The sequence below is a fragment of the Phoxinus phoxinus genome (assembly GCF_949152265.1).
Source record: "Phoxinus phoxinus genome assembly, chromosome: 9".
Lineage (NCBI taxonomy): Eukaryota > Metazoa > Chordata > Actinopteri > Cypriniformes > Leuciscidae > Phoxinus > Phoxinus phoxinus.
The window spans coordinates 15696075-15710388 of record NC_136884.1 but is presented as its reverse complement, the minus strand read 5'-3'; the positions used below and the strand labels follow the sequence as shown (position 1 = coordinate 15710388).

Below are 14314 nucleotides of genomic sequence, written 5' to 3'. Positions count from 1 at the left end.
ATTCTACTAACTATAAGTAACTTGGCAACTACAAGTCAACTTGTTCTCCTAACCCTAACCCTAACCCCTAACCATAACCTAACAGTCTACTGACAGTCTACTAATACTCTAATGAGAGTTAGTTGACATGTGGTTGCAAAGTTACTTATATGTCGAAAAGTGGACTATCGAAATAAAGTGGAACCACATTTTTAAATTAGGCCTTCATGTAACTCAAACAGAGCATGGGACTCAAGAAATACATAACATAAAATGTATATATACGTTGAATACAATGTACAGTACTTTGGAAGAAATCTACCAAATGCATGTCTAAAGTTGAATTTTGCTTCACCCTCAAAACCTAAAAAGTTTTAATTTGACCACACACCTGACTCAAAACCACCTCACGACTTCTTAGCGAGCCAGAGAGTTTCGCTTTGCTCTGCCGTATTTCATTTCTCAGTCAAGACCAATTCGGCGGCGAATGTATTCTTATCTGATAAAACAAATTAATTTATCAAACTGTCCTAAAATAAATGCGGTTGTCATGGCAGTGATGACGAGCTTTGGCGAGCGGTGATGTGGGATTTATTAAAAGCAGGAGTCGGCGTCCCTGCGCTCCCTCGCCTGCATTCATCTTATTGACGCAGGCATTATGACTGAGATGATAATCATAACTCTTCTGGCTTTATTGCGCTCTCCTGCAGTGTGTTGCGGTGCGGGCAGCGGTTTGCCGACCAGGTGCGTCGAACTCAAATAAATAATGTTTTTGTTCCCAGATATGTAAATTAATTTATTTCAGACCGTGCGGTGATTAATCATCACAACCAATGTGTCCTTTCAGAGATGGGTCCATTTAGATTAAAATGATTATTCATAGAAAGCAGGAGACTGAGAAAATATGGATTGAACTCATATCTGCTCAAACGCAGAAGGGTTTGGATGAAGTAGATGGAGTTTGACATTGATCCAGTAGTTTTCTTCAAGAAAGATCATAGTTACTAGTCTGTTGACCTTCTTGTTAAACATTAATTTGACGCCGGATATTAATCTCAGAAAGAAATATTGCAACAGTACAGAACATGATATATGTAGACCATAAAACTTTTTTTTTTTTTTTTCAGGAGTCACTATTTTAAAAGTCTTTTGAAATACTTTGTGTGTGGATGGGATCGATATCTTCCCCTTTTCTATAACATCCAAATTTCATTCACAATAACTCACATTTAAACATAGCATGTGACAATCTGTCACAAAAGTTGTGTATGGCTGCAGGTTTTCAATCATGTATATTGTTAAATGCTGGCACACACAAAAAATGCACTCGCAATGGGAACACATTTACCAAATACATTCTTAATGCGGGTCAATAAAGTCATGTGACTGAATAATTTGCTTTTATAGAAGAAATAAAACTAAATTGCAAGTACAATTTACAAGAGCCTCAGTGGCTACAACTTTCATTTCCATTTCATTTTGCACTAATTTGGCCCAGAAGGTTTTGTTGACAGTTTTGTTTTCTTGAACATATGGGATGGAACGCTGCTTTATTCACAACCTGAATGGAAACATAGCTAATGATGCTAAATTTGGTGCCAATGACATGTTGAAGTGCCAATTTGGCAAAAGTGCCAACAAGATTTCTGCTTTATATAAAGTAAAGAAAGTCATAGAGATATAGAATGACATGAAGGTGAACAAATGATGACAGAATTGTAATTTTTGGATGACAATTTTATTAATTTTAAGGACCGTTGTGGGGCTCTACAAGTATGTTTGGATGAGTTCCTGTATTTTTTTGCTATAGTTCCGAAAGAAGTCTTACTTTAGTTGAAAACTTGAAGCATTTGTGTGTGTCGGACCAAGATCGTCTCTCTATGCGATGGATAAACATTGTGCTTTTGTGTGTGTCTGCATGTGATTTCCCTCCTTTTAACACGACCGGATATCAGGCCCAGATGTGGGAGTGTTTGAAATGTAAAATATCACAACACACACCTACACTTCGCATCGCATTGGTACTAGTGTGTGTTTGTGTGCAAATGTGTGTTTACAAGGATGTCTGCAAATAAATTGAATTTCACACACACACACACACACACACACACACACACACACACACACACACACACACACACACACACACACACACACACACACACACACACACACACACACTGACCCTAGTGTGCTAATTTTCACCTGTACTAAGCATAAATCAACCTACCTGACACTGACACAACTGTTTTATTAAATATAAAAATAATACAAAATATAATTAAATTAATTTATACCATAATATATTTCATTTAAATGTAAATATACTTGCATTTAAGTCTCCGAAAACATTACATTCAGTTTTCACTTACGTATATTCTTCTTTTATTTGTAACACTTTATATCTATGGTCGATTTGATACATTTAACTAATATAAGTACATTTACAACTACATGTCAACTTATTCTACTAACCCAAACTATACCAGTCTACTAACAGTCTAATAATACTCTAATGAGAGTTAGTTGCCACATAGTTGTACATTAATGAGAGTTAGTTGACATGTAGTTGTAAATTAATGATAATTAGTTGACATGTAGTTACAACGTTACTTGTAGTTAGTAGAATGCCTAAAGTGGACCATCGGAAAAAAAGTGGTACCATAATTTGAACTTTGTTAAAGTATGCTAAAGTATACTTAGAATGTGTAAATGTGTGTATGTGCATGTAGTGTGGGAAAGGTGTCATCTAGTCAACGCTAGAATTATGTGTGCGTGTGTAGGAGAGCATGTTAAAGGCGGTGAAGACAGCGCGTTGAAGGTGCAAAATCTTCTGATCTTTAGTAATTATGAGAGGCAATGAGTTTAATTCATTAATTCAAAATCATCCTCTCTCGCTTATTTCCACCCCTTTTGTTTCACCATCCTCTGAGACGTCCGCCCATACCTCTTTTCGGTCCTTTTCTCGCTTGTTTTTAACATTAAACCGAAATGAGTACGATCATTATCTGTGGCGTAATTGCAAGCTAATTATGAGAAGGAATCCTCACGTGGCTCAAGCAAAGACTGCAAGTGAAACACGTCTGTAGATGTGTGAAGTTTGTGCCAGTGTGTGTGCGTCTTTGTCTAGATAAAAGAGAGAATAAAGGCTAGAAATGAATGCTAACAAGTGAATGTAAATGCTATATATCTTAAATGTCATGAAAATAATGTGACGATGCAAAAAAACAACAACTTTATTCTGATGCTCCCTAACAGATACTCTACTGACTATAAGTTACTTTGCAACTACTTGTCAACTTATTCTACTTACCTGAACCCTACCAGTCTACTACCAGTCTACTAATACTCTAATGACAGTTAGATGACATGTAGTTCCAAAGTTACGTATAGTTAGAATGTCTAAAGTGGACCATCAAAATAAAGTGTAACCAAAAAATGTAATAGTTCAACACAGCTTAATTTTCTTAAGTTTTAGAATTGCAGTGACGCGTTAGATCATATTTATGACATATTTTGTATGATCTTAATGTACCCATAGTGTGTTATATATGCACAGATTGCAGGGTCAGATTTGCGTGAGGTATTTAGCACTCTTAGTGTGTGTATATGTCCCTTTTTTCCGTAGTGGGTTGGAAACAGGAGATTCAGTCGTTTACTTTCCAATTCTACTTTCTCTTTCTGTTGCTTCCTCCATTCTCTATCTCTGCCGTTCTCACCCCTCCTTGTCCTTTTCACTCTAAATTTCCCCTCGTTGTCTGGAGGCGTGCGTGTTGGGGAGACAGGTCTTGGGTAACGGTTACATAAAAGCCTCGGTATTGGAAGCGCCTTTTCGGCATGTGACAGCAGTTGCAGCACGTTATATATCCGACAGGTGCACAGCAGGTGAGAGTCGCCCGTGGAAACAGTGTAACTAGGGGGCGGGCAGGAAGTTTAGGGATGACCACATCTCCTGGCTAGGGGCAGACAGGGCTAAACCACATGTGTTTGAGGACGCATCTTTTTTGTGGGAGGCCCAGACTTGCTTTATGTGCTGGACAGACCAAACCACACCCAGCTCTACTGCACCGTCTGTGGGCTCAGCGCTGCGTCTGAACCCCCCAGACTCATGTGCGGTGGAACGGTGGTACAACCGACTGCTTGTGCGTATGTGCTTTTATCAAAACCTGCCCTCTTGTAGCAGTTGCAAAAACGCCCACACTCGACTTTTTAACCTGACACCTGCTCTGGTTTTTTTTCTTCCTTTCTTCCTTTCTGTTGTTATTATATTAAACTGATTTCACTAGAATTTGTTATTTGTGCAACATATGCAATGTATAGTTCCCGATAAGGCTGCACGATTAATCGAATTTTAATCACGATTCATTTTAATCACAAATTTTAATTTGCGGGATCGTGCGATATTTAAAATGCGTCATTCCGGGTCATAGAACGCTCCGTATTAACTTTTTTTTTTTTTTTTTTTGCAAAGCCAATCTAGCGCTCCGTAAACCACTGTCTGATCACGTGACTCCATGAGCCAATAATCAGAGTTGTTCGGGGCAGCTTAGTTTCTAGATGTAGACTGAGGCGCCAGACTGGACAAAAGCGAAGCGAACTGGGCGAGAGAGACCGAGCGTGTCTTCGCGCGAGCGATAGTGCGCGAGTATTTTCAAATAACAATGACTTCAATTGAATTAAGGAGATGCACTGAAGTTTGGTGAATAAGAGGACCTATTTTATTGTGATGCACATATTTGTACATTAGCAGGAAATTTAGCACAATATGGACGTGAAAGCAGTTATAGTTAGCCTATGTGACAATACAATTTGTTTTGGTTAAAATCAACTAATAATCATGATAATAATTAATCGTGATCTCAATATTGGTCAAAATAATCGTGATTATCATTTTGGCCATAATCGTGCAGCCCTAGTTGCCGTTATGGGTGATGACTGGTCAGAATGGTTTTCCAGCCATACAACAATCTTTAGACGCGTTTACAAAATAAGATAAAATACGTCCATCGCTACAAATTTTTTTTTATTTTGTATTTTTGGTTGAATGACAAATAAGATAGTGTAAGACGCCTAAATCCGCCTTTCCAAATGACAAACGACAGCCGTGGGACCAGAAGTCATTAATTTATATCTATCAGATATATATTAATAAACACTATTTCTGTAAAAATGGTGGTTATTAATTATTATGGCATAAATTATTATTTTATATTTATCAAATCAATATCTATGTTGATTAGTTCTATAAAATCTGCTATGTTTTTTATTTTAGATGTATTGTGGGTCATTTGTTTTGTGTGGATATATTCATACATGCATTACATTCATTAAAATGATTAATTTTACCATGGTGAATAAGCCGAGGTAACGGTTGCTTCACGACCAATTTCAAAGTTCTGTGCAACTGCCGCTAGGGGGCAAAATGCGACAATCGAATGTGAATGCCCTGTGCAGTGCAAAGGCGGCTTAATTGTATCCATGTTGGTTTCATGTGGTTTAAAAAGAAAAGTTTAAAAACGATTGACCCTTAGACCTTGCAAAAATGTGAGTGTATACGATTCTTAAAGGGTTAGTTCACTTTCGTTTAGCTTCCGAACACAAATGAACATATTTTTAATCAATTTCTGTCCCTCCATTGACAGTCTACGCACTTTGACTACTCAAAAAGTTCATAAAGAGATCATAAAACTAATCCAATTGAGTGGTGGTCTGAAGAGACACGATCGCTTTACATGATCAACAGATATAATTTGGGCTTTTATTCGCATTTAAACAATTAATCAACTCATACATCAGTTGAACATCAGTTGTGGTAAACGGAAGCTCAAGCATGTTCAGTTGACATGCAAAAACCAATGAGGTTCATTCTGCCGTTTTACGCAGCACGTTTGAACTTGAGAACCAATGAGGTTCATTCTGCCGTTTTACGCAGCACGTTTGAACTTGAGAACCAATGAGGTTCATTCTGCCGTTTTACGCAGCACGTTTGAACTTGAGAACCAATGAGGTTCATTCTGCCGTTTTACGCAGCACGTTTGAACTTTAGAACCAATGAGGTTCATTCTGCCGTTTTACGCAGCACGTTTGAACTTGAGAACCAGTGAGGTTCATTCTGGCGTGTTACGCAGCACGTTTGAGCTTCAGCAAGAACCAATGAGGTTCATTCTCGTGTTACACAACATGTTTGAGCTTCTGAAAGAACCAATGAGGTTCATTATCGTGTGTTACGCAGCACGTTTGAACCAATGAGGTTCCTTCTGGCTTGTTACGCAGCACGTTTGAACTTGAGAACCAATAAGGTTCATTTTGGTTCGTTACGCAGCACGTTTGAGCTTCAGCAAGAACCAATGAGGTTCATTCTCGTGTGTTACGCAGCACGTTGGAGCTTCCTCAAGAGGTTTGTTCTCACACATCAAGCAGGTTCGGTTGAGCTTGTGTTTAAATGTGAATAAAAGTCTAAATTAAATCTGTTCATCATATAAAGCAATCATGTCTCTTCAGAAAATTTAGACTAAACCACTCAATTCATATGGATTAGTTTTACAATCTATGTATGACCTTTTTAAAGCGTCAAAGTGGTAGTTGCATAGCTGCCAATGGAAGGACAGAAATCTCTGATTTCATTACAAATAACTTCATTTGTGTTCCAAAGATGAACGAAAGTCTTATGGGTTTGGAATGACGTGACGATGAACAATTAATGACAGATTTTTTATTTTTGGGTGAACTAACCCATTAATATTTCATTATTTGATTTCATTTTATTTAAATCATTTTTATGTAGCCTAGATTTTTCAAGGAATTGTTTTTGTATTATTCAAAGTAATTGGGGCATTTTTTGTTGTTGTTATTGGCATGTAGGTTGCACTGTATGACTTTATTAGCAAACCTGAACACACAAAATGATTGACAGGCAGAGAGAGATTTTAATTGGCTAAGTTTTCTAATTGGCTAAATAGGGAAGGACCGCTGTATGACAATGTTTACAGGTATTTTTTGTGTGACTATTTCAATGATATCACTCTGTTAATCGGGACAGTTTACGTATATTGTTTACAAAATGTTTTAAAGCACCCATTTCAAACGGTAAATCGATAAAAAAAAAAAAATCTGACCCATTAAAAAATTCAATTTGTTAACTTTCAGGAGTATGCATATAGGTGGCTTCCAAGTTAACAGACAAAAACTATATAATGCCACATTTGGATTTCATGGGGTCTTTAAAACACCCATAGATAAATGTTAGCCATGTGATGTTCACCTGTTCGGCGTGTACCGTTTTGATCACTTATTGGCTCCGGCATGTACTGTACTGTGTTTGTCTTGCAGCCAATTTTGTGTATCATTTCCTGGTGGCAGACATATGATGTGGTAAATGACTTCCTGAGGCCACATGCATATGCTTTGTACTTTGAGCGACGTACTTTCCGTGTGTGTGTGAAAGATCTCTTGACAATCTACTATGATTTTGAACCATTTTGATTTTAAACCGATTTGATCGTCAAAATGTCACCATCAAAAGAATCGGTGGTGAATTGCGCTGACAGTCCCGGCTGGAAACTTTGAGGCTGCACTGCCTCCACAAGCTGTGTTTCTTCGTATTGAAGAAGGCTTAATTCTTAGAGAGTGTCTTTTGATTTTTCGGTTTTTGACATGTGAGAATATATAGATGAAGTTATTGCTCATTTAGGGAGACTGAGAGGTCAAATTAGCAGAAAAGTGAATACTGAGAATACTTCAAATCTTTCTCATTCTGACTGGCCCAGGGCGGCAATGCCAGATCATTCAAAGAGAGTGAGAATGAGAGTGTTCGACTCTATGAGAGTTTTTTTTCTTAGAAAAGCTGTTCTCATGGTTCCATTTTCTTTCAAATTTTCGTCCCCTTGCGCCATCTTAGTTCACTGAGTTCTCACGTTTATTGAAAGCTGGGTAAAGCTATGCATAAAACAAAAGCTGTGGTTCTCAATCCAGCTGGCAGCGTGATAGGAAGAAGATCAGTAGCAGATTGAGTGTGGAAGATGAATATGAATAAAATAGAAAGTGCACAAGTTGTGTTTCTATTACTTTGCGTGTAAAGTATGAGTAAGTAACAAGGTCGGATGCCTAACGTTTGTCCAACTTACAGTATTTCTAATGTATGATTAGATTCACCATCATTTTCATATTTCTGAGATTAAAGGTAAGTTGTATGAACAGTAGTCTACATTTGAAGTGAATCAAAGTTGTCCTAAGACAAGAACAGGCATTGCTCAAAATTCAACTTTGATGAAGGGTTTTGATCAACTTGAAATGTTGATTCTGATTTATTTATTTATTTATTAATTTTTTTATTTTTTTATTTTTTTATTTTTTTATTTTTTTATTTATTCATTTATTTATTTTTTTATTTTTTTATTATTATTTTATGGGTTCTTCACAGGTAATGGTGCCATTTATGTCTGAAATGTATTTAATTCATTTTATTTTATTCAGATTAAATACTTTATTTAGATACTTCTCAGGTGATGGTATAATTTGTGCCTGCATTATTTATATATATATATATATATATATGTAATTTATTTATTTATTTTAATAGTTATTAATATAATAGTAAATTAATATTTTAATAATAACATTTTAATATGGGTCTTTCTCTGGAAATGGTTCCACTTTTAAGTTATGATGTGCTGGGATATATATAAAAAAGTATTATGACCACTTTTAAAATACATTTCTGATTGTTCTGAAAACAATGTGAATCTTTAAAAACAACATAAATGGCACACATTATTATTATATTTAGCAATGATACAATAATACATAATTATTATTAGATTTTGTTATAACATCATAATTAAAAACATGCTTAAAGGGATAGTTCACTTTAAAATTAAAATTCTGTCATCATTTACTCACCCTCAAGTTGTTTCAAACCTGTATTAATTTATTTCTTCTGCTGAACACAAAGAAAGATATTTTGAAGAATGTCAGTAACCAAACAGTAGTCTGTACCCATTGACTTCCATAGTATTTTTTTTTTCCTACTATGGAAGTCAATGGGTACAGACTACTGTTTGGTTACTGACATTCTTCAAAATATCTTTCTTTGTGTTTAGCAGAAGAAATAAATTAATACAGGTTTGAAACAACTTGAGGATGAGTAAATGATGACAGAATTTTAATTTTAAAGTGAACTATCCCTTTAATAGTTGACTGCAGAACTTTTAATCACATGACCCTCTCTGGCGCAAGAACTGATGATCACTGATAATGAATCACAAATCCATTTCCTGAGAATTACCCATCAAATTTGCTGCCAAATAAGCGTATAGCTCGCAAGCTAGATTTGTCTTCTACGCAATATTGTGCGGGTATGCTCTGCTTTTCATCTTAAATATATTTATAAGAATATGATTTAAAAATCAGGAAGTGTAGACCATGCACATTTCGTATCTTTCACAGCTTCTCATCCTGATAATTAAATCAATTTGTTTGAAATATTTCACACTTACTCTTACACACCCAGACACATGGTGGATTTGCTGCTAATAGCAGTGAGATCGTATGGGGTTTTGTGCTCAATCGCAGGAAGTCATTGTTGACCTAGTTTAGTGACATTGGTAAGATGGCTCTGCAGGCATCGGCCTTATAACACACTGTGCATCAGTAATTCTCTGCTTGTGTTATCAATTGGACTATATAAATACATTGTTAACATAGAACAATAAGATAGAAATAACAATGCGTTGCATTACTGAATGAAAGAAAAACTTTCAATTTATTCGTAACATTAAGCTGTAAAATAAAACGGTTTTGTTACAATAAATTGACAGAAAAAAGCATGCCCGTGTAAAGCAAAAAAAAAAGTTATTTTTTAACTCAAAGCAGCACAAAGACCCACGCAGCAAACACACACCTTCACACATACAGTAAAATGCCAAGATTTGGGCATCTCAGCAGATCTGGGCCAATGCACATGATATCAGATATGGTGCACTGGTTATAGTGTTCAAAGGACACTACAGAGACAATAGCTGGCCTGATCTAGTTTGAATCTAAAAAGAAAAAAGAAGAGGAGGAGGAGAAAAAGTCTGTCTCCAATGTTACTCTCAAAAACATGCATATGCAACACTATGACAACAAGGGAATATCCGTAGATCCGTAGCCATATTTGTACATTTCTGAATTACAATTTATTTTTATATATATATATATACAGTATATAAAAATAAAAACAGTATGTCCGGCATATTTAAAGGAAATGTTCACCCCTGTAATTTCAAACCAATTTTCTATTATGAAGTCATTATTGTAATTGACCCTTTATGCATAATGTTGATTACCACAATATACTGTATGTCCAAAAATACTCACTGTTTCAAAGGTATACTGTAGGTGGAAACAAAAATCACATACTAATATTTTCTGTGTACAGTTACACATATATCTAATTTTATTGCCATGAAAATATAACATCTAAAACTCTCAAATAATAAAAGTTTTAACAGAAAAATATATACAATTTCAAGATTTCTGCTTTAAATCCTCAAAAGTTTGGCCCTATTGACTAGTGTTGTCAAATCGATTAATCGCATCTAATCACCTCACTATATACGTGCGTGTGTGTGTGTGTGTGTGTATATATATATATATATATATATATATATATATATATATATATATATATACATACATACATACATTATGAAAACACAAACTTATGTTAGGTGCGATTAATCTTGATGAATCAATTTACCAGCACTGCTATTGACTTTGTACAATGACCTTTTTTTGTGGTAAGTAACATCCTGACAAATCCTTACAGATGTGGTCACTTACATAGAAAAGTGTTGCTTGAACACTCATCAAAAATTCTCCTTTTTTGTGTTTCGCAGAAAAAGAAAAGGATCAACATACGGGTTAGGAACGACACGGGGGTGAGTAGATGACGCTATCCTGTTCAGTTTGGTGATATCCAAATGTGTGGCTGCCATTTGGCGTGTAAGGTGGTCACCTTACCCCACCCTGACCCTCTCCTCTCCTCTCTGAAGGCCTGTCAGTCAGAGGAGGATCTCAGGTGCGCGCTGGTGTCGCCGTATCCCACAGGTGAGATGAATATCACCGCTTTCTCCAGTCAGGCATTGCGACTGACCCCAGCGCTCAGTGATCCCCCCCAACACACACACACACACACACACAGAGACACACACATGGAGTCGCTATCAGGGTACGTGTAAAGATGCTTCACCCCCTCCCCGCCCCACCGGGCTGCTCTCCTCGCTGCTCTTTGTCCCCGTAAATGAGCGAGAGAAACTTGAGAAACTTCTATCCGTCCTCTCTGCTCTTTCTTTTCTCTCCAAGGCAGAATCTGTCCCTCTATCAGGATCTGTTTTCTATTGACCTTTTAATTCACTTTTATTCTCCTGCCCTGTTATTTAAAGCCTTTCAGCTTCAGGATTAGAAGGTTTCAGCAGTTCTTTCTCAGTTTCTAATTTGACATTTAGTCAAGACTGTGTGAAGTGTGTGTGTATATATATACATCAAGTATATTTTCAACTCTAAATATCCATATTTAAACCCAACGATTATCTTTGTTGGGTCCCGAAGTTGTTAATTTTGTGTAAAATGACAATGGTGATTTCAAAATTAACCCCCAAAAAACACACACTTTGCCGGCTGTTATTTTAATTTGAGCATTTGTATAAAAGTAAAAAAAAAATGAATGTACGTAGACAATTGCCAGTAAACCGTTACAAGTTTGAACATCGATCAGAAAATACTGGAAATGTCTTGCGTTAAGTCATGTTTGTCTGACGTCTCTGAGACCACAAAGGGAAGTAATGTATTATTTTTTCACGGAGGTTTGTTTGATGATTGTCATCAAGTGGATATTTAGTGTATAATCAGTAGTAAAATATAAAGTGTTTGATTTTATTCCTATTTTAATGTTGATTTTCAGAACACATTAAAGATATTTTGTGTGCATCATGTTTTAACACCCGTTTGCCTTCCTTTCAAGTTCCTTTGCAATGCGGTGTGAAACTATTTTTTTAAGTGTAAATATTTTATAGTGTCTCAAATAATATAAGGTAATACAAGCTGCATGCATAATAATTATACAGTAATGATCAGAATGCCGTTTAAAATAGTTTTAGATAAAGTTTAGCATGTCACTTCATCAAGGACTAAAGTATTTGTATGCCAGATACCCACTTTCATTTTATATACAACACTCAATTTGTATGATTTTTGGATCACCTTTTAAACCCGAGGTGATTTTTTTTTTTTTTTTTTTTTTAAAGGATCAATATACTTGCTACAGTTATCTGACAGGATCTCAGCCACTGTTTATATCTGTCATATGTGGAAGCCCACTCTAACCATACTCTTTATGAAAGTCATTCGTACATACAGATCAACTCTCTGTTTTCACCCCATTTTTCACAGAAAAATTACTTTTTCTATTACTTATTAAATTTTTACATTCTTGTATCCTGTTATTGTTAACTCTGTTTAAACCATTATTTAAATGTTTTTTTCTTTTTATATATATATATATATATATATATATATATATATATATATATATATATATATATATATATAATTTACCATAGGTAAATCAAGCAATCCTTATTTAAAAACCTTCAAACAAGTATGTCATCTATTAAAGCGAACCACAAAAATAGTTAAACTCTTGAAGAAAAAATAAAATAAAGTTCTTCACCTCAAAAGACCTTGACGAGACACTTGACTTTGCACAATAAGTCATCAAAAAATCAGACGGTTTTGAAATTGGGCCGTATTTCACATTTCTAAATAAACTTAAACTTCAACAGTCTTTCTTTTAATGTAGCGATTTGCGTGCAGATTGTCTGATACAGTCTAATGCACACACACACACACACACACACACACACACACACACACACACACACACACACACACACACACACACACACTGAGATGTACGCACACACGAGTTGATTTCAATGGATGGAAAATAGTGTGATAATGATCAGACGAGCTTTTGGGGTAGCGATGTGAGATGTGATATGTGGTCAGGCATTTTCTCACATGCTGCAAAAACAATGACACAAATGTCACAAGTTAACCTGACAGCCATTTTATTAAATGCCTGGTAATAACGATTTAATTTGCAAAAAAATAGCCGTAAGAACCTAAAAGAATCTTGCACACTAAATGAAAGGTTCATTTATTATAGCTGACTCAGCTGTGTATAATTACAAAAAATGACTTGTAGGTTGACATCATCGTAGGCCGTACCCACACGGAACATTTCGCATAAGACGCAGCAAAAAAAAAAAAAAAAAATGCAACGTAACCCGTTTAAGGTACTGTAGCACGCCAATGCAATCCAGCGGATACGGTAAATGTTCTGGTTTAATATTCCGAAAACATCCCACGTATGCAAGCGTGTGTGAATGCGTACATGTTTTTGATAGGTGGCTCTGTGTCTAGGCCGACCCCGTTTAATTAATGGGTAAGAATCCCTGTCGTTTTAGCGGTAGCTTGTTAAAAGAGCATTCACCCCTCTGAAAGACAAGTCTGATTAATCCCAACTAATCCGTAGGATGACAATATCACCCCCACCCCCGTCGTCCCCTCTCTTTCTCTCCAACTCTCTTTCCTTCCATTTGTCATTAGTGACAAATATAATGATTGCTTTTATCATAGCGATTTTAATCCTAGTCCCAACTAAATCCACTCGGCAACATTTTACAGTATATTGTGTGCATATTTAGGCCAGTTTCGCATTGCTACACTGTAAAAACATTTGTGTTCACGATTTATCACAACTTTATATCTTTTGTCAAATCAACTTAGATAATTCATGTGGTTCAGATAACATGTTTTGAGTTTCTATTTATTAAACCAATCTCTTTCATTGTATCAACTCAAATTGTTTATTTAAACGAACTCAAATTTTTAACGTTGAGTAACTTCCTTTTTTTAAAGTTGAACCAACAATATGTTTTACAGTGATTTATTTTTCTTAAATAGTAACTTAATGTGACGCATATTAGCAACGAATAAAATGGCTGCTTTTATTATAGTGATTCTAAGACAACTCATTCTGTTGACTATAAGCAACGTTGCACCAACATGTCTACTAACTCTCATTAGAGTGTTAGTAGAGTATTAGTAGACTGGTTAGAATAAGTTTACATGTAGTTGCTTACATGTAGTTACTTATAGTCAACAAAATAGTTAAAATAATTTATCGCTTCAAATATTTTGAATTAATTGCATGCATTAACACATTAACATTGACAGACCTAATATGTGTGTGTGTGTGTTTATACAAATATGTTTTGCATGTAATTTAGAG

General features: G+C 35.6%; 1 protein-coding gene across 4 annotated transcripts in view; it reads left to right on the top strand.

The window, feature by feature from the left end:
* Nucleotides 1-14314, top strand: part of celf2 (cugbp, Elav-like family member 2) — a 620189-nt gene that overhangs the window by 170159 nt on the left and 435716 nt on the right. For all 4 annotated transcript variants that reach the window (XM_079623589.1, XM_079623577.1, XM_079623579.1 and 1 more), the window contains exons 3-4: nt 10857-10898; nt 11013-11202. The gene's annotated coding sequence lies outside the window, so the exon portion shown is untranslated. The remainder of the gene's footprint in view (nt 1-10856; nt 10899-11012; nt 11203-14314) is intronic.